Source organism: Scyliorhinus torazame, chromosome 2 (assembly GCF_047496885.1).
Source record: "Scyliorhinus torazame isolate Kashiwa2021f chromosome 2, sScyTor2.1, whole genome shotgun sequence".
NCBI lineage: Eukaryota > Metazoa > Chordata > Chondrichthyes > Carcharhiniformes > Scyliorhinidae > Scyliorhinus > Scyliorhinus torazame.
In genome coordinates, this window is record NC_092708.1 from 250,694,140 (window position 1) to 250,716,332 (window position 22,193).

Consider the following 22,193-nt stretch of genomic DNA (forward strand, 5'->3'; position numbering starts at 1 on the left):
GAGGCTGAAATGTTATTAAAATAAATCAGGAGATATCAACCTGAGATGAATCAGGAGGGTGGCATTGGTGCCCGACTTGAAAGGAAGTATTTTCAGGGTTACTGAGGAGGAATGGTGGTGTGAGACTAATAGGATAGTTCTTTAAATGAACTGACAGAGACACAGGAACATTGGAACAGGATTAGGCCATTTAGCCTATCGAGCCTGCTCCACTATTCAATGTGATCATGGCTGATTGGACACTTCAATGCCTTTTACACCCACTATATCCATAACCCTTTACATTATTATTAATCAGAAACTTATCAATCTCTGCTTTAAACATACTCCATTTCAGAGCTTCCACAGCCCTTGGGTTCGAGAATTCCAAATATTCACAACCCTTTGTGTGAAGGAACTTCTCCTAATCTCGATCCTAAGTGGCTTCCCCCTTATTTTGAAATTGTGCCCCCTTGTACTAGACTCCCCAGCCAAAGAAAATATCTTACCTATGTCTATCCTGTCTACTCCTTTAAGTATTATGTAGGTTTCAATGAGATCACCTTTCCTTCTTCAAAATTCTAGACAATATAGGCTCAGTTTTCCCAAACTCTCTTCATAAGACAGCTCTTCCTCCATTGTTTTAATATTTTAATTTCCGTGCTAATTTTTTTTTTGTTTAATGCCTTTTACAACAGTATAACTTCAGTCAGCGTTTTCTGAATCTTGCTGTTCCTAATCTCCACCCATATTGATTCTACTTCATGATTTCTGCGTGCCTTCCACTCGCCTTCGCTGCAGACCCAGCACTGACCACTGCTCCTTGCTGCTCTCCGAGGCGGGATTTCCTCTTGGTCAATGAAGACTGCAGGAAAGCATGCCAGGAGCAACATCAGGCTGACCGAAAAGTGAGATGTCAACCTGGTGAAGCTACAACACAGGACTACTTGTGTGCCAAACAGCAAGTGATGGACAGAGCTAAGCGACTGCACAACAAACGCATTAGATCTAAGCTCTGCAGTCCTGCCACATCAAGCCATGATTAGTGATGGATAATTAAACAACTCACTGGAGGAGGAGGCTCCACAAATCTCCTCATCCTCAATGACGGAGGAACCCAGCACATCTGTGCAAAAGACAAGGCTGAGGTATTCACAACAATCTTCAGCCAGAAATGCCGAGACGACCCACCTCCAGAGGTCCCCAGCATCACAGATGTCAGTCTTCAGTCAATATGATTTACTCCATGTGATATCAAGAAACGACTGAAGGCACTGGATACTGCAACGGCTATGGGCCCTAACAATATTCCGGCAATAGTACTGAAGACTTGTGCTCCAGAACTTACTGCACCCTTGGCCAAGCTGTTCCAGTACAGCTCCAACACTGGCATCTACCCGGCAATGTGGAAAATTGCCCAAGTGTGTTCTGTACACAAGAAACAGGACAAATCCAACCCAGCAAATTACCGCCCTATCAGTATACTCTCCAGCATCAGCAAAGTGATAGAATGAGTCATCAACAGTGCTATCAAGTGGCACTTACTCAGCAATAACCTACTCACGGACCCTCCGTTTCAGTTCCGTCAGGGTCACTCGGCTCCTGACCTCATTACAGCCTTGGTTCAAACATGGACAAAAGAGCTGAATGTCAAAGGTGAGCCGAGAGTGACTGCCTTTGACATCAAGGCAGCATTGACCGAGTGTGGCATCAAGGAACCCGAGCAAAACTGGAGTCAGTGGGAATCAGGGGGAAAACTCTCCACTGGCTGGAGTCATACCTGGCACAAAGGAAGATGGTTGTGGTGGTTGGAGGTCAATCATCTCAGCTCCAGGACATCATTGCAGGAGTTCTTCAGGGAAGTGTCCTGGGTCCAACCATCTTCAGCTGCTTAGAATCCATGACCTTCTTTCCATCATAAGGTCAGAAGTGGGGATGTTTGCGGATGACTGCACAATGTTCAGCACCATTCGTGACTTCTCAGATAATGAAGCAGTCCATGTCCAAATCAGCAAGACCTGGACAATATCCAGGCTTGGGCTGACAAGTGGCAAGTTACATTCGTGCCACACAAGTGCCAGGCAATGACCATCTCCTACAAGAGAGGATCTAACCATCACCCCATGACATTCAATTGCATTACCATCACTGAATCCCCCATAATCAACATCCTGGGGGTTACCATTGATCAGAAACTGAACTGGACTAGCCATATTAATACTGTGGCTACCAGGGCAGGTCAAAGGCTAGGGATTCTGCGGCGGGTAACTCATCTCCTGACCCCCCCCCCACAAAGCCTGTCCACCATCTGCAAGGCGCAAGTCAGGAGTGTAATGGAATACTCTCCACTTGCCTGGATGAGTGCAGCTCCAACAATACTCAAGAAGGTCAACACAAAGCAGCCCGCTTGATTGCTCCTCCCTCAAATATTCAATCTCTCCACCACTGACTAACAGTGGCAGCCATGTGTACCATCTATAAGGTGCACTGCAGTAACTCACCAAGGTTCCTTAGACAACACCTTCCAACCCCACGGCCACTATCATCTAGAAGGACAATAATAATAATCCTTATTAGTGTCACAAGTAGGCTTACATTAACACTGCAATGAGGTTACTGTGAAAATTCCCTAATCGCCACACTCCGGTGCCTGTTCGGGTACATTGAGGGAGAATTCAGAATGTCCAATTCACTTAACAGCACGTCTTTCGGGACTTGTCGGAGGAAACCCACGCAGACATGGGGAGAATGGTAGCACAGTGGTTAGCACAGTTGCTTCACACTCCATGGTCCCAGGTTCAATTCCCGGCTTGGGTCATCATCTGTGCGGAGTCTGAACATTCTCCCCGTGTCTGCGTGGGTTTCCTCCAGGTGCTCCGGATTCCTCCCACAGTCCAAAAATGTGCAGGTTAGGTGGATTGGCTATGCTAAATCGCCCTTAGTGTTCAAAAAGGTGGGGTGGGTTTACTGGGGTACGGGGATAGGGTGGAGGTATGGGCTTGGGTAGGACGCTCTTTCCAAGGGCCGGTGCAGACTCGATGGGCCGAATGGCCTCCTTCTGCACTGTAAATTCTATGATTCTATGAGCGTGCAGACTCCGCACAGACAGTGACCCAAGTCGGAATCGAACTCTGGTCCCTGGTGCTGTGAAGCAGCAGTACTAACCAATGTGCTACCGTGCCGCCCTGCAGCAGATACCTGGCAATGTCACCACCTGGCAATGTCACCACCTGGACGTTACCCTCCAAGTCATTCACCACCCTGACTTGGAAATATATCACCGTTCCTTCACTGTCGCTGGGGCAAAATCCTCGAATTCCATCCCTAACAGCACAGTGAGTATACCTACACCTCAAGGACTGCAGCGATTCAAAAAGGCAACTCACCACCATCTTCTGAAGGACATCTAGGGATGGGCAATAAATGCTGGCCTAACCAGCGACGCCCACATCCTGTAAATGAATAAAATTTATTTTCATAAAAATTGACGGCATTTTAGTGGTTGCAGGGCAAGTTGGCCAATCGGAGGCGGGCTCTCCCTCAACCTTTACACAAGGTTAGCAGAGGAACCACCATCCTGGCATAAAATTCAGCCCTTTGGTTTGGGTGTCCATGCCCCTCTGCATTGCTTACCAGCTGAGATCAGATAGCTGACACAGCACTGGAATGGAACTTCGGGCAACAGTGATTCATTTGGGCTCAGTACCAGAGTGGGAAGTTTTTTTTGTATCTTCCTCCGTGAAGACAGTCACAAAGTATTTATTTAGCTTTGCTTATTCCCCATTATGAATTCACCTGTTTCTATCATACTTGACTCTCTCAATCTTTTTCTCTTTATAGACCTATAGAAACGTTTACAGACTATTTTTCTGTTTCTTGCATATTCTACTTTCCCTTTGTCTGATCAGTTTATTGTTCCTCCTTTGTTGAATCTGCTCAATAGGGAGATTCAGTGAGTGGGAAAGTGGTGGAGCAATCTTCTTCCCCTTCATCTAGTGTGAGGGTGTTTTGCACCAATGGTTGGTGTCCTCTTGGTCCAATGTATTGGAAAATTACCCCTCTCAAACAGAAGATTGTGATGTCATTATCCTTCTGTTGATGTTTGGTGTCGGCTCCTTTAAGAGAAGTTGATGTTCAACAATCTCCAGGGCTAGTACATCCAAAGTATATTTACAACCCTGTCTGAAAGTCAGAAGGCTGATTTCTTTGTGGGAAGGTTTTTTTTTTTTTTCTTTAAATTTACAGTACCCAATTCATTTTGTTTTTCCAATTAAGGGGTAATTTAGCGTGGCCAATCCACCTAGCCTGCACATCTTTTGGGTTGTGGGGGCGAAGCCCACGCAAACACAGGGAGAACGTGCAAACTCCACACGGACAGTGACCCTTAGCCGGAATCGAACCTGGGACCTCGGCACCGCGAGGCAACAGGGCTAATCCACTGCGCCGCCATGTTGCCCTCTTTGGGGGAAGGTTAATTAAGAGCTTGCGGACATTGTGGCTCCAGTACGTTCTGTCTCTGGAGCATTTTTTGTGCATTGTCTGCATTAGATGACATGTGACACCATGTTGTGACGTCTAGTTAGCACAGACGTAAGTATAGCTTATGCCATTTTAGAAGTGGGTCTATGTGGATCAACACCTTATGTGGATCAACACTCTGTAAGAAAAGCAACAAACTTAAGCCAACCCACTCCAGCATGTGTCAATATGCTTCTTATATACTAATAAGTCACCACCTCAAATTATACTCATTACTCCATCCTCCCTTGACTGATCTTATATGGCACCCTGTATATCACGGCACATAGTTTACTACTCAGATACAAGTTTTAACTGTGCCATTGGGAAACATTCCAGAAATCCTAACGAGATGGAAATCCATACTGTAAACCAGTGATGGGGAACCTCGGCTAGTTGTGGGCCTCATGAGTGGCCCTCCTTCATCTCAGTGGGCCGCAACATTGAAATTGGACTTGATCACTAACCATGACCAAATGAATAACATTGAATACATGAATTACTTCCAGTATTTCAGTAATTATTTTCACTCTATGCTCTGCCAAAGATTGCATAACGGGTTATAGAAAATGCTTAATAGTTCATATGTCCAAAGATGTGCGGGTTAGGTGGATTGCCCATGCTAAATTGCTCTTTAGTGTCCAAACGTTAGGTGAGGTTGCAGGGAGTGGACCTAGGTAGGGTGCTCTTTCAGAGGCGGTGTAGACTCGATGGCCCGAATGGCGGCCTCCTGCATTGTAGGGATTCTGTATCAATAGAGCCATCATTAACTTCAAATGGTAAAATCAAAGTAAATATTTACACTTTGGACACGGAGGGAGCACACGGCTCTCACAGTCAATGTTGTGAGCAATCAGCACACACCTCACCTCATTTCACTTGCCCTTGCTTTACGTGTGGATCACTTCAGTCAAACTGGTAGGATAAAAATGACATGGGCGGAAATCAGTGGAATTTGGCGATGCTACACGTGGGCAATGGTGAACAAAATGTCTTGCGAGCCCCACTCAGAGCCCAGAATGGCTGCATGTGACCTCCGGGCCGCATTGCCCATCACTGCTGTAAACTGTATGTACAGTGATAGAAGTATCAATAAACTCCAACCTACATGAACTCAGTAAGGGATTCCAGCAGATCAAATCATTTTCCATCCACTCCCATCACTCATCCCGAATTTCCCACCTATCCGAATGGACCAAACCCCTTCCCGTCCGTTCCAAGTCTGGAACAACATATGAAAATTGTCTGGCTGTCTGATTCTCACTGTTCATCTGCAAATGATGGAAACATTTCATAGACCTGGAATTGAACTTTAGCCCTGTTCCACACTGCCAGCCTTTTGGGCCAATCTGTGCAGCAGTGTGTCAAAGCTCTTGGAACAAAGCAGAAGGGAAAAGATGTGACTGCCATCATTCTGTCACCAACTCAATCCCTCAAACTACAAAGTGAGGAAGAATCTACATTCATATAGTGCCTTGTGTGACCTCCAGAAGACCCCTAGCTCTACACAGTTGATTGAGTGATTGATATTTATTGTCACATGTACCGAAGTGCAATGAAAAGTATTTTCTTCCACAAACATTCACTCCCTCCACCACTGACGGACAGTGGCAGCCATGAGTACTGTCTATAAGATGCACTGCATGGACTCACCAAGGTTCCTTAGGCAGCACCTTCCAAACCCATGACCACTACCATCTAGAAGCACAAGGGCACCAGATACCTGGGAACCCCCTGGAAGTTTCCAATATCCTGGAGGTTCCCTTTTGTTTGCAAAAATATACTTTATTCGTAAAATATCTGAAAGAACAACTGGCAGCATGGTAGCATTATGGATAGCACAATTGCTTCACAGCTCCAGGGTCCCAGGTTCGATTCTGGCTTGGATCACTGTCTATGCGGAGTCTGCACGTTCTCCCCGTGTGTGCATGGGTTTCCTCCGGGTGCTCCGGTTTCCTCCCACAGTCCAAAGATGTGCAGGTTAGGTGGGTTGGCCATGATAAATTGCCCTTCGTGTCCAAAATTGCCCTTGGTGTTGGGTGGGGTTACTGGGTTATGGGGATAGGGTGGAGGTGTTGACCTTGGGTAGGGTGCTCTTTCCAAGAGCTGGTGCAGACTCGATGGGCCGAATGGCCTCCTTCTGCACTGTAAATTCTATGATAACATTACAAAGGTTTCAAAATAACCATCACACAAAGTACAATAATATTCGGGTTTCCTACATCAATCATGTTGCCCTCTGAGGAGCTTCAATACAATCAAAAAACATTACAGACATTTCAAAATTGTCATTGCAAATGGTGCAATTGTGTTTAAGTTGTTCTACCTAGATCAGGTTGCATTCTGAGGTACTTCAATACAATTGTGCTCCCTGTAATATTCACCGTATACATTCATTGTGAGTCATACAGCCCGAGGGGGTTCTATACAATTCTCTCCCCATAGTTCACTATACGTCCCCCATTGCGCCTCTGCATTAGCAGCCCCATGCTTTAGTGTGTCCTTCAGCCCGTAGTCTTGGGCTTTGGAATGTGCCAGTCTGCAGCACTCAGTCAGGAACAACTCTTTGCACTGAAGACCAACATGTTTCGGGCAGACCAAGGAGTGTCTTTCACTGAGTCGATCCTCCAGCAGTAGCTAATGTTTGTCTCGGTGTGTGTCCTTGGGAACAGCCCGTAGAGCAGAGTCCTGCGTCACGGAGCTGCTCGGGATGAACCCCGACAAAAACCACCTCCTCTCTCTCCAGACCTTCTTTGGAAAGACACATTCCACAAGGAGGTGGACAACGGTCTCGTCCCACCACAGTCACCTCGAGGGTAACTTGTGGATGGGGTGAGATTCCGCGTGTGTAGGAAGGATCTGACGGTGAGGGCCTTCTCACCACCAGCCAAGCTGATGGTTTGAAAGTTCTGGTGATGAGGCATTGTGCCAAATGACTTTGACATTCTGCTCAGGGAGCCATCTGACAGTATCCACCATCTCCTTTTCCAGTAGGGCCTCTAGGATGTCATGTGCAAACCACTGACTGATGGCCCTGTGGATAAAGGTGTTTCTCTGTGTGCATTTTTCCTTGAGGGACAGGTGGTACTGCACGGTCCAACTACTCCGAGTGTCCCATGGCAGCGTGGCCAGATCCATCCTTCACAACACCGGGGACAGGTACAACCTCAGCATGCAGTGACACTTGGTGTTTGTGTACCGAGGAGCTTTGCACAGCTTGATACTGCCACACGAAGATGGCCTTCAGGATTGATGTGATGTTGGGCACGCTTATCCCTCTTGGGTTTGGACATCATGTTTCTTCAAAAGGGGTCCACTTTTGACCCCAGATGAAGCAGAAAATTGCTCGGGTGATTACCACAGCACAGGAGTGAGGAATGGGCCAGACTTGTGCCACATACAACAACACTGAGAGTGCCTCACACCTGATGACCAGGTTCTTAACGGCAAAGGAGAGGGAATTCGCACTCACATACCAGGTTTTGTTTCATACAGCTACTCGATCCTTCCAGTTTCTAACACATACCCTGGTCCCTCCGAACCATGTCCGCAGCACCTTCAGGCCACCTGATCTGACAGTGAGGGGGACAAGGGATCGGTCAGCCCACTTGCTAAAGAACATGGTCTTGCTCTTTACCTTGGCACCCGAGGCCCGTTCAAACATGTCCACAGATGTTGATCAACCAGTGCACCAACAGTGGACCCGAGCAGAATATTGTGATGTCGTCCATGTACCGGGAGGCTTTGACTTGAGTGCCTCCACTACCTGGGATCGTCACACATACAGGGTGTGGTTGTTTAGGGGTTGGGGGGGGGGAGGAAGAAGAGAGGGCAGCCCTGCCTGTCTTCAGATTTAATTGGAAAGCTTTCTGATTCACACCCGTTGATTGAGTCAAGTTCCCCTCCAAGTCACTCACCATTCTGACTTGGAATATATCGCCATTCCTTCACTGTCACTGGGTCAAAATCCTGGAACTCCCTCTCTAACAGCACTGTGGGTGTACCCACACCACATGAATGACAGCAGTTCAAGATGGCAGCAAAGTGCCACCTTCGAGGGCAATTAGGAATGGGCAATAAATGCTGGCCGAGCCAGTGACGTTCACATCCTGTAAATTAATTCTTTAAAAAAGACAAGATATTGTGAACCAATAGCTAATATAGACATACTTCCTGCTCAAGCCTGAGCCAGATAATGGACTCGTTGGAAATTTCGGAAATATGTACTGGATGTGCAAAAGTCCATTTTAAAGCACCGATCCATTTGATCTGGTTTATTTTGTCACGCGATAGCTGGGTTCTGTTGTTTAATGAAGATTTTCAGAACGAGTTCTGCTCTCTACCATTTCCCTTTGTCCAGTGTCAGCAGCTTATATCCATCAGGAAAGGCAGAAACATTTCAGACGGAGATGAGGAGAATTGTTTTGTCTTGCAGATGTTGGCTCCAGCCGGTGAAATTCTCTTCGCCAGAGTGCAGCGGAGGCAGAATCATTGAATATTTTGAAGGCTAAGATATAGGTTCTTGAGTGGCAAGGGATTCAAAAGCCAGCGGGGGTAGACGGGAGTGTGGCGATGAGGCCACAATCAGATCAGCCATGATCTTATTAAATAGCAGAGGAGGCTCGAGGGGCAGAGTGGCCTACTCTGACTGTGAATTCACATGTTTGTAAACTCCTAATCTGCCCTTTGACATTAAGGGCAGTAGGACTGAGTCTTTTAACTTTGCCTCTGACTCTTCAAATATCGTGTAAATGCTGGAATGCGGTGGTTTTTATTGTATTCTGCGAAGGTCATTCGTTTGCGTCTGAGAGACAGCCGAGCAGTTTGGATTGGGGCTGCCCTTTGGACCTTGTTTAAACAAAGACTTCATTATATTGGCTACGATACAGCACGTAGAGCAGGAATGCACCTTGGAGAGGGCGCGGAGGAGATTTACCAGAATTATGCAAAGGACAGGGGACTCTGGTTGAGCCAGGAGGCTGGAGAAACCTGGTTTGCTCTCCTTGGAGACGAGTAGGTTAAGGGGGATTTAAAAGAGGCAGTCAAAATTCTGAGGGGTTTGATGGCGCAAAGCTGGAGAAACCGTTTCCACTGGCATGAGAGGGGACAGATTTAAGATCATTTTCAAAAGAACAAGAGGGAGATAAGAATTTCTTTTATATGCAGCCAGTTGTGATCTACGACGCACATGGGGTTGTGGAAACAGATTCAATAATAACTTTCACAACGGAATTGGACAAATGCTCATAAAGCAACATTTTTAAGGGCTACAGACAATGAGCAGCAAAAGTTGGCACAGTTGCAATGGGCCAAAAGGCGCCTCAGTTCTTTTTCTGCATCATTCTCTGAACATCTCTGAACATCCACGAGTTACTCTGCATTCCCCGGCAGGGCTCCTCTCCACCACCCTCTCTCGCTTCTTGATTCTGCTTTGAGTTTCCCTTTTCTCCCCCGAAGTCCACGGGGGTGGCACGGTAGCACAGTGGTTAGCACGGTTGCTTCACAGCGCCAGGGTCCCGGGTTCGATTCCCGCTTGGGTCACTGTCTGTGCGGAGTTTGCACTTTCTCCCCGTATCTGCGTGGGTTTCCTCCGGGTGCTCCAGTTTCCTTCCACAAGTCCCGAAAGACATGTTGTTAGGCGAATTGGACATTCTGAATTCTCCCTCAGTGTACCCGAGCAGGCGTCGGAATGTGGCGACTAGGGGATTTTCACAGTAACTTCATTGCAGTGTTAATTGTAAGCCTACTTGTGACAATAAAGATGATTAAAAACAAAGTAAAGATTATTAAAAGATTGACATGCAAAAGTTGGCTGGCAGCTTCAAACTGTTTGAAGTTGAGCCCCTCAGAATATAGGCTGACAGCTGAGTAACATCCCTGAATATGGTACATCCTCATAAGGGACACCAGCACAGCAGACTGAATGGTCTCCTCTGACCTGAACTTTCTGGGTTCCAGTAAAATGGAGCACAGGTATGTTGTAACTCATGCTGCAGGAGGATCCAGCTTGTATACCAAAAAACCGTAATTTAGAAACCTGCTCATGTGTCTTCCAGAGAAATAGCGGGGCAGCACGGTAGCACAAGTGGATAGCAGTGTGGCTTCTCTGCGCCACGGTCCCAGGTTTGATTCGGCACTGGGTCAATGTTTGTGCGGAGTCTGCACTTTCCTCCGGATGCTCCGGTTTCCTCCCACAGTCCAAAGACGTGCGGGTTAGGTGGATTGGCCGTGATAAATTGCCCTTAGTGACCAAATAGGTTAGGAAGGGTTATTGGGTTACGGGGATAGGGTGGAAGCGAGGGCTTAAGTGGGTCGGTGCAGACTCGATGGGCCAAATGGCCTCCTTCTGTACTGTATGTTCTCTTTTCCATGATCGTGGGCATTCCCTCCTGCTGAACCTCTGATTGTGAAATTGTGTTAAAATTGTCTGGTAGTGAATCTGTGGAAATCTTTGCCGCAGAGGGCTGTAGAGGCTGGGTCATTAAGTATGTTCAAGGCTCAGATAGACAATAAGGGAATCAAGGGTTATGAGGATAAAGTGGGAAAGTGGAGTTGAGGATTGTAATATCAGATCGATCATGATCTCATTGAATGGCGGAGCCGACGCGATGGGCCGAATGGCCTACTTCTGCTCCAATGGCTTACGTAGTCTTGTGTGTGCACAGTTGTTCCTGTGAGATGGAGGCAGGTTCCTCCCCATTCACCCACACCTTAGTCACTCATCTCCTCTCCCGGCCCCGTTCTCCCTCTCCCATTCACCCCTCACTCTGCTCTGATTCACCGTCCTGATCTCCCTTATCAGCCTATTGTACTGATCCTAATGTCACTCCTGCAGCTACAACAGACCAGAGATTGAAACTGGAAATATTTTTAGTTTATGTAGTTTCGAATTGTGCATTCAGTCACCGATTGAAAGGTACACATTACTGGATACTGTTAACCAGGTTCCTGAAGCCCCAGGTTTCTTAGCAAGCATTTTTTAAAAAAATGTTTCCAATTGATGCACGATCAATTGCACAAAGACTAAAGTTGGATACAACTGTGGCTTTATTACAGTCAGATGCGAGGCCTCCTGCTGCAGCTGGCAGAATGGCAGGGCACTGAAGGTCATGCATATTTAAAAAGTTATCTGTGGGCGGAGCCAGCCGGCAGGAGCTACCGGCGAACCTGTAGTGCAGGTCCTACCTTACATCTCCTATTACAGTGGTTCACCACATTCACCCCCTGTTAAAAATGTGTCCGGTGGGGGTGACGTGAAATTATATACAATTAGTGCAATTATGTACAGTGGTAGGGAAAGAAAAATCCATGTTGACGGTCCGGAGTCCATCAAAGGTTCAGCCGGTCCTGTGCATTGGTGCTTCGTTGGGAGCGGCGTAACGGTGGCGGCAAAGTCGGTGGTGGAGGTGGCACCGATGGCGGTGGTGGCAGTGCTGATGCTGGCCAGTCATCGGGGAACTCCGGGAGCGTGCAGAAGTCCTCTTTGTCCTCTTGTGCGGAAAAGGGGAGGGGGGGGCGGGTGGTCTGGTGGGGTCAATATTGGTTGCGCAGTGGGAGGTGGGGGGGGGCGCATTGGTGGTGGTGGGGGGGGGGGGTGTTGGGGTGGAACCTGACAATGCCAGGTCACTGAGTGAGACAGTATCTTGGTGGCAGTCGGGGAACTCAACGGAGGCATATTGAGGTTTGGCGTGGAGCAGGTGACCCTGTCCACCAAGGGGTCCGTCTTGTGGAGTCGGATGTGCCTATGGAGAAGGACCGGTCCTGGAGCAGCGATCCCAGTCGGGAGCCCAGATGTGGACTTCCTGGGGAAGGTAAAAACGCGTTCATGGGGTGTGTTATTAGTGGCGGTGCACAATAGTGACCAGATGGAGTGCAGAGCGTCAGGGAGGACCTCCTGCCAGCGAGAGGCTGGGAGGTTCCTGGACTGTAGGGCCAGCTGGATGGCCCTCAAAACCATCCCATTCTCCCGTTCTACTTGCCCGTTTCCCCAGGGGTTGTAGCTGGTTGTCCTGCTGGAGGCTATACCCCTGCTGAGCAACAACTGACGCAGCTCATCGCTCACGAATGAGGATCCCCTGTCACTGTGGATGTAGGCGGGGAAACCAAACAGAGCGAAGATGGTGTTGAGGGCCCTGATGACGGTGGCAGACGTCATATCGGGGCATGGGATGGCGAAGGGGAATCTGGAGTACTCATCGACCACACTGAGAATGTACGTGTTACGGTCGGTGGAGGGGAGGGGCCCTTTGAAATCCACGCTGAGGCGTTCAAAGGGGTGGGAAGCCTTCACCAGGCGCGCACGGTCCAGCCAGTAGAAGTGCGGCTTGCACTTCGCACAGACGTGGCAGTCCCTGGTGATTGTCCTTACTTCCTCGATGGAGTAGGGCAGATTGCGAGCTTTGACCAGATGGTACAATCGAGTGACCCCCGGGTGACAAAGGCTGTCGTGTAGGGCCCGGAGTTGGTCCACTTGTGCGCTGGCACATGTACCTCGGGAGAGGGCGTCTGGGGGCTCGTTGAGTTTACCGGGGCAGTACAAGATCTCGTAATTATAGGTGGAGAGCTTGATCCACCACCGCAAGATTTTATCATTTTTGATCTTGCCCCGCTGTGTGTTATTGAACATGAAGGCTACCGACCATTGGTCCATAAGGAGAGTGAATCTCTTACCGGCCAGGTAATGCCTCCAATGCCGCACAGCTTCAATGATAGCTTGGGCCTCCTTTTCAACGGATGAGTGTCGAATTTCCAAGGCATGAAGGGTGCGGGAAAAGAATGCCACGGGCCTGCCTGCCTGGTTTAGAGTGGCAGCAAGGGCGACGTCTGAAGCGTCGCTTTCTACTTAGACAGGCAGTGACTCGTCCACTGCGTGCATCCCGGCTTTGGCGATGTCTGCTTTGATGCGGGCGAAAGCACGTTGTGCCTCGGCCTCAAGGGGGATTTGGGTGGACTGAATGAGTGGGCGGGCCTTGTCCGCATAGTTTGGGACCCACTGAGCGTAGTAGGAAAAGAACCTCGGGCAGCGTTTGAGGGCCTTGGGGCAGTGGGGGAGGGGAAGTTCCATGAGGGAGCGCATGTGGTCGGGGCCGAGAAGTCCGTTTTGGACTATATAGCCAAGAATGGCTAACCGGGTCGTGCTGAACACACACTTCTCTTTGTTGTAGGTCAGGTTGAGAAGAGTGGCAGTGCATCGTGGTCTGCTGGTCATGGCCGCAGATGGTGACATTATCTAAGTACGGAAAGGTGGCCCGCAAACCGTACTGGTCGACCATTCGGTCCATCTCTCTTTGGAAGACCAAGACTCCATTTGTGACACCGAAAGGGACCCTAAGGAAGTGGTAGATGCGACCGTCCGCCTCAAAGGCAGTGTGTGGCCGGTGCGACTTCCGGATGGGGAGCTGGTGGTAGGCGGATTTCGGGTCAATTGTTGAGAAGACCCGGTACTGCGCAATCTGATTGACCATATCAGATATGCGTGGGAGGGGGTACGCGTCGAGCTGCGTGTACCGATTGATGGTCTGGCTGTTGTCCACGACCATCCTGTGTTTCTCCCCAGTTTTAACCACTACCACTTAGGCTCTCCAGGGGCTGTTGCTGGCCTCGATAATACCCTCCTTAAGCAGCCGCTGGACTTCGGACATGATGAAGGTCTTGTCCTGGGTGCTGTATCTTCTGCTCCTAGTGGCAACGGGCTTGCAATCCGCAGTTAGATTGGCAAAAAGGGAGGGGGGATCGACCTTGAGGGTCGCGAGGCCGCAAACGGTAAGGGGGGGTAAGGGCCCGCCGAATTTGAGGGTGAGGCTCTGGAGGATGCAGTGGAAGTCCAGGCCCAACAGAAGTGCAGCGCAGAGATTATGAAGGACATAGAAGCGGAAGTTACTAAATTCTACGCCCTGGACCATGAGGGTGACTGTACAAAAGCCTTGGATCGGGACGGAGTGGGATCCGGAGGCTAGGGAGATCCTTTGTTTGGCCGGGTGGACCGCGAGGGAGCAGCGCCTTACCGTATCTGGGTCTTTCAGTGCTCCCGAGTCCAGCAGGCACGAGGTCGCATGGCCGTTGATTTTAACCATCGTCGACGCGGTGGCCAGGTTGTGCAGGCGAGATTGGTCCAGCGTCATCGAAGCGAGCTGCGGGTATCAATCGGATGCTTTGGTGGAGTGCGTGTGCGGTTCCGATGTCGGGATGTCCGGAGACCCTGTGGGGGACAAGATGGCGGCACCCATGCTGCGCACATTGCGGGGTCGGGACAAGATGGCGGTGCCCATGGGGTGCACGTGGCCGAAGGGGGACAAGATGGTGGCGCCCATTGGTCGCACATGGACCCGGGAGGAGAAACTGGCGACTCCCATTGTGCGCCTAGCGTGGGAGAGGAGGCGATAGCGGGTGCGATCGCAGCGACTGCGCGGGTCTGGCACACAGTTGCGAAGTGGCCCTTTTTACTGCAGGCTTTACAAACTGCAGTGCGGGCCGGGCAGTGTTGGCGGGGGTGCTTCTGCTGACTGCAGAAGTAGCAGCAGGGACCCCCGGGGTGTGCGGATCGGCATGCGGCGCAGGCGTATTGGGAAGGCAGGGCCCCGGCTGAGGACGTCGTCGGCGGTGTCCAGGAGGTGTAGGAAGGAGTAGAAGGGTGGGCAGCGCGGCGGGAGGGGTACGATTGTATGTTACGGGATGCGACCGTCATGGAGAGCGCCAAGGTTTTCGTCTCCGCCATTTCGAGAGTGGCCCCTTCCAGTAATCGTCATCGGATGCGGTCCGACGCAATACCCGTCACGAAGGCATCGCGCATGAGGAGATTTGCGTGTTCGGCGGCCGTAACGGCCTGACAGTCACAGTCCCGGACGAGTGGGATTAGGGCCCGCCAGAAGTCTTCGATGAACTCACCAGGTAGTTGCGAGCGGGTGGCGAGTACATGCCTGGCGAAGAGCGTGTTTGCCTTCTGCGCGTAGTGTTCCTTAAGGAGTTCCATTGCTTTTGTGTACTTCGTGGCGTCTTGGATCAACGGGAACACGCTGGAGCTCAATCTGGAGTACAGGACGTTTATCTTCTGAGCCTCCGTTGGCTTGGGGTCTGCAGCCTTGATGTAGGCCTCAAAACATGCTAGCCAGTGAGTAAAGTCTTTCCTGGCGTCGGGCGAGTGCAGATCCAGCTGCAGGCGATCGGGCTTAATTCTGATATCCATTCTGTGGAAAATCTGACTGTAATAAATTGATGCACGATCAATTGCACAAAGACTAAAGTTGGATACAACTGTGGCTTTATTACAGTCAGATGCGTGGCCTCCTGCTGCAGCTGGTGAAATGGCAGGGCACTGGAGGTCATGCATATTTATACAGTTCTCCGTGGGCGGAGCCAGCCGGCAGGAGCTACCGGCGAACCTGTAGTGCAGGGCCTACCTTACATATCCTAGTACAGTGGTTCACCACACCAATCAAAGTGCAATTTAGCGTGGCCAATCCACCTATCCTGAACATTTTTTGGGTTGTGGGAGTGAGACCCACACAGATGCTGGGAGAATGCGCAAACTCCACACGGATAGTGACCCGGAGCTGGGATCGAACCCAGGTCCTCCGTGCAGTGAGACAGCAGTGCTAACCACTGCCCCTCTGTGCTGCCCTTCTGAGCAAGTGTTTTTGAATAACCACTTACTGAGGTGCTCAGGTACTGGTGCCTTAACCTCAGTTCCATGCTAATGGTGGTGAAGTTTTCCCATGCTCCTTAGCAAGTATGAAACCACTGTATTTATCCAGCATTATAAACTACAGAGTGGTTTCACGCTGAATGAATTGAAGAGGGAGGAGTGAATCTCCGAGCCATGCGAGTAAGATCTCCTTTTTTAGAACCTAAGTAACTGCCAACCTTGGCAATAATTGGTGCATTGCATCCACATTACACCTTCTGTGGTATTATCAATAGTTTGTTAGCTGTGAAACACTTGGTAAACGTTCGGGGAATCTTGCAAAAGAAATGAAAGGCAGATATTTGGGTAGTGGCTCTGGACGTCCCAAAGTGCCTGACTATCCATGAAGTGTCGTCACTGCTCTAATGTGTTTGTGCACAGCAAGATCCCACAAAAGGCTTTGCCTTAATGTCTAGATAGTCCATTTTGTGCGTGTTAGTTGAAGATAAATGCTGATCAGCATACTGGGAACCCAACCATCACCCTGCTTTTCTTCAAGATAGTGCCTCAAGATCATCCGTGTCCACCGAGGGCAGGTGAGGCCTCAGTTTAATGCCTCATCTGAAAGACACCACCTCCAATAGTGGAAGAGCTCCCTCTGTACTACATTGGGAGATTCACCCTCTATTATGTGCTCTGGTCTCGAGTGGGACTTGACCTCGAATTGTTCAAACTTCGAGGCAAGAAGACCCACTGAACCACATCCGGCTGACTTGAGTTGAGTTGGGTGGGGGGGGGGGGGGGGGGGGGGGGGGGGGCGTCAATGATTGAAACAAAAGAAAGTTGGCGTGTGAGTGGTACAGAAACAAGAGCAACAAATTCTACTTGTATTAACCGCTTACTTAATCCTTGTTGTATTGTGGCGACCTCCAGTGATTTGCAAAGACGCAAACACAATGGGATTGATTTAAGAGGGGGGGAAATGTTGGCGCCTATAGGACCCATTGGCGAGCAGCAGTCATCGGGGTTGCAGGGGGAGCTGTCTGTGGTCGGGCTGAATCCTGAGCTGTCAGACTGCTCCAGACAACAAGAGTTTAAACATTAACACAATTTATCAGTGAGCTGCTGCTCACAAGAGATGCAAATCAGCAGCAAAGCCTGAGGCCTAGGAACCCCATCAAATATACTGCTTTTCCCGTGTTCAAATGTTATGTTCCCCAATCTTTGGTTTGTTGCAGATTATTTTCTTCCTTCCAAGTTTAGTTTGAGGTTATGTTTCTTCCCACGGTGGATACTTACCTATTGAAGTGGTTCAGGTTAGGTGAGACTGCAATTGCAAACCTGATCTGGGCCTCAATTTGACAAAGTCCCCAGCTCTAAATTAAAGGAGGAGTCATGTGGAGATGCTGGCGTTGGACCAGGGTGAGCACAGTGAGAAGTACAACACCAGGTTAAAGCCCAACAGATTAGTTTCAAACACTGGCTTTCGGAGCACTGCTCCTTCCTCAGGTGAATGGAGAGGTAGGTTCCAGAAACATTTATATAGACAAAGTCAAAGATGCAAGATAATACATTGAATGTGAGCATTTGCAGGTAATTACTAAAGAGAGAGGGGTAACTCCAGGTTAAAGAGGTGTGAATAGTCTCAAACCAGGACACTTGGTAGGATTTCGCAAGCCCAGACCAGATGGTGGGGGATGAATGTAGTGCGACATGAATCCCAGGTCCCGGTTGAGGCCGCACTCATGTGTGCGGACCTTGGCTATATATTTCTGCTCGGCGATTCTGCATTGTCGCGCGTCCTGAAGGCCGCCTTGGAGAACGCTTACCCGGAGATCAGAGGCTGAATGCCCTTGACTGCTGAAGTGTTCCCCGACTGGGAGGGAACATTCCTGCCTGGTGATTGTTGCACGGTGTCCGTTCATTCGTTGTCGCAGCATCTGCATGGTCTCGCCAACGTACCACGCTTCGCGACATCCTTTCCTGCAGCGTATGAGGTAGACAACGTTGGCCAAGTCACACGAGTATGTACCGCGTACCTGGTGGGTAGTGTTCTCACGTGTAATGGTGGTATCCATGTCGATGATCTGGCATGTCTTGCAGAGATTGCCATGGCAGGGTTGTGTGGTGTCGTGGTCGCTGCTCTGAAGGCTGGGTAGTTTGCTGCAAACAATGGTTTGTTTGAGGTTGCGCGGTTGTTTGAAGGCAAGTAGTGAGGGTGTGGGGATGATCTTGGCAAGATGTTCATCTTCATCGATGACATGTTGAAGGCTGCGAAGAAGATGTCATGGTTTCTCCGCTCCGGGAAAGTACTGGACGACGAAGGGTACTCTGTCGGTTGTGTCCCATGTTTGTCTTCTGAGGAGGTCGGTACGGTTTTTTACTGTGGCGCGTTGGAACTGTCGATCAATGAGTCGAGCACCATATCCCGTTTGTACGAGGGCATCTTTCAGCATCTGTAGATGTCTGTTATACTCCTCCTTGTCTGCGCAGATCCTGTGTATATGGAGGGCTTGCCCATAGGGGGTGGCTTCTTTAATGTGTTTAGGGTGGAAGCTGGAGAAGTGGAGCATCGTGAGGTTATCCGTGGGCTTGTGGTAAAGCGAAGTGCTGAGGTGACCGTCCTTGATGGAGATGAGTGTGTCCAAGAATGCAACTGATTTTGGAGAGTAGTCCATGGTGAGTCTGATGGTGGGATGGAACTTATTGATGTCATTGTGTAGTTATTTCAGTGATTCTTCGCCGTGGGTCCAAAGGAAAAAAATGTAATCGATGTATCTGGTGTATAACATCGGTTGAAGGTCCTGTGCGGTTAGGAGGTCTTGTTCAAACTTGTGCATGAAGATGTTGGCATATTGAGGTCCGAATTTGGTCCCCAGGGGTGTTCCGTGTGTCTGGATGAAGAACTTGTTGTCGAAGATGAAGACGTTGTGATCCAGAATGAAGCGGATGAGTTGCAGTATTGCGTCTGGAGATTGGCAGTTGTCGGTGTTGAGTACTGAGACTGTTGCAGCAATGCCGCCGTCATGGGGGATGCTGGTGTAGAGTGCCGAGACGTCCAATGTGACGAGGAATGTTCCTGGTTCAACTGGTCCATGGGTGCTGAGTTTCTGTAGGAAGTCCGTCGTGTCGCGACAGAAGCTGGGCGTATCTTGTACAATGGGTTTCAAGATGCCCTTGATGTAGCCAGAGAGGTTCTCACACAGGGTCCCATTGCCTGAAACGATAGGACGGCCTGGTATGTTGGCCTTGTGTATTCTCGGGAGGCGATCTCCAATGCGGGGAGTACGTGGGATGAGAGCACGTAGGATGCTCTGAAGGTCTGGATCCAAGGTCTTGATCAGTCTGTTGAGTTGGCGGATGTGTAGGAGGAGGGAAGAGAAGGGTGGTGCCCCAGGCTTAATTAAGGTTGTCAGCTCTCCATGAATGTCCCGGCGTCTTCAGGAATTTAAGGTTGATATCATCGAATCTCAACAGTGTAGAAGGAGGCCATTCTTCCCATCGTGTCTGTACTGACCCTCGGAAGGAACACGCTACCCAGGCCCACTTCCCCGCACTATCCCTGTAACCCACCTAAGCTGCACATCTTTGGACGGTGGTAGGAAACCGGAGCACCCGGAGGAAACCCACGCAGACACGGGGAGAATGTGCAAACCCCACACAAATAATCACCCAAGGTCGGAATCAAACCCGGGTCCCTGGCGCTGTGAGGCAGCAGTGCTAACCACTGTGTCACCGTGCTGCCCTGCTGCATGTCGCTTCTTGTAACTCGAGAGACTTTTATTTTTCCATTTACTTTGAATATTCCGTTGAGACGTTATCCCACCACCCCGTTCTGAAAGGCAATTAGAGATAGGTGACAAATGCTGGCCTTGCTGGCAATACTCTCATCTCATGGATGAATTATATAAAAGTAATATATAAATATTAGAGGTGGGGGTAAGACCATTGAACAGTCAAATATCATCTAGTTGGGTAAAGAAGAGTCTCTTTGCTTAATTGGCTGAGGGAAGGCAGCACCACGTCAGGATGAACATTTTGGAAAAACAATGACAAATACAATGGAAGCGTGTGGTGGTTGAAGACTAGAGTGCCATGAGATGAAACCTTCAAGGATGCATCCAACCAAGGGCAGCATGTTGGCGCAGTGGGTTAGCACAGCAGTCTCACAGCGCCAAGGTCCCAGGTTCGATCCCGGCTCTGGGTCACTGTCCGTGTGGGGTTTGAACATTCTCCCCCGTGTTTGCGTGGGTTTCGCCCCCGTAACCCCAAAAATGTGCAGGGTAGGTGGATTGGCCACGCTAAATTGCCCCTTAATTGGGAAAATATGAATTGGGAATTCTAAATTTATTTTTTAAAAAAGGATGCATCCAACCAGTGTTGGCAAACTTGGGTCATTTCTGGGAAATGGGCCGAGGCTGAATGGGTGAAAGTCTCTGTCTGAGATCCTGTATGAATTGAGTGTTTAGTGCAGTTCCCAATGAGTGTTGGCTGATGACTTTGTTAAAATCTCGAACGAGAACCCAACTATTTTCAATTTGTAAAACTGTGAGAAGTTACTGCACCACAATAGTGATGACAATAACCAATAGATATCTTTTATATTAAAACAAACTTTAATTCAATCACAGAACAAACCACATTATCTACAATAGCTTTACAGTTAACAGTTACAGTAGTTCCTAAGTAAAAGAAGAAACACTAACTAACTTTTTAAACCTGCCACTACATTCCAATTAAGCAAACAAATATATATTAAATACCACTCATGAATAAAGTTAACAACCAGGGTATTACTAGCTTTTCTTTGTGCAGAATCTGAGAGAGAACCTTCAAGGACCAAACTGAAACACCCCTGTTCAGATTAGAGTTCTAGGACCTGCTGATCCTTCAGACAGACCCGGTTCCTTTGATTAACTACATCATCTGTACCCAAAGCATAAGGCATTCTTTTGTCTCTTCTTACAAGATGTCCCTTGATTTGTTTAGCTAGGGCCAAACCCAATGCCCCTCATAAATTATCTACACCCAAGGAGTCCTTCATACCTAAACAATATTCCATTAGCTAGCTATCTGAAAACAAGCAAATGGTTCTCAAGATCTATTCGTCGAACACTTCACCTGCAAATCAATAATTGTCTCACTTTTATGACACCTTAATCGCTGCTCTGGCACTCATACTATCTGAATCCATCTTAACCGATATTTTAATAACACTACTGCAAATATTATAGGAACTGACAATTTCTTGCAATCATCACATGTTGAAGCATCTGTTGAGGCGTTATTCATATGATCCTGTAGGAGTGGGTGTGGTCAATTTTGACTCCTCATGCTTGTTTTGAATGGGATGGGGTGGCCTCCCAATTAGGATCAGAGGCCTTACTGCGCCTGTCAACCCATGGTGATCGGGCCAGCGTCATTTTGAAAGGGGCCTCCCCTTTCATCAGGTGTTCACGAAAGTCAAGTGTCCAACTCCCACTCGAGACTTAAAAAATATATATTTAGAGTTCACAATCAACCTACCCTGCACTTCTTTGGGTTTGTGGGGGTGAGACCCACGCAGACAGGGGGAAGAATGTGCAAACTCCACACAAACAGTGACCCGGGACCATGGCGCCGTGAGGCAGCAGAGTTAACCACTGTGCCAACATGCCGCCCTCTATTCAATTGACTTAAGCACAACATTCAGGCCGACACACTCTGTGCAGTCCTGAGAGAGTGCTGCATTGTTAAATATATATCTTTCATATGAACAAAAACTTTGTCTCCCTGTTCAGTTAATGATCCTACGACACGATGACGAAGAGTAGGAAAGTTCTCCTGTCCTGGATAAGATTTATTCTTCAGCCAACTTCACCAAAATCGGATTATCTGATCATTATCACGTTGCTGCTTTATGGGATCCTGCTGTGTACAAATTGGCAGCCAAACTTCCTGTATTGCAACAATGACTACATGTCAAATGTGCTTCATTGTCTGTAAAGAGCTCTGGGGCCTCCTGAGGCTGGGGAACGTGCTATAAAAGTGCAATCTTCTTTTCCTGAGCACAGCATTTTTCTGCTGCAGTGCCAGT

The 22,193-nt window shown here is 48.9% G+C and overlaps 1 protein-coding gene across 1 annotated transcript in view; it reads left to right on the plus strand.

Moving 5' to 3' along the window:
* The window catches only part of LOC140397237 (pleckstrin homology domain-containing family G member 3-like), a 322,242-nt gene that overhangs the window by 215,123 nt on the left and 84,926 nt on the right, over window positions 1-22,193 (plus strand). The window lies entirely within an intron of this gene.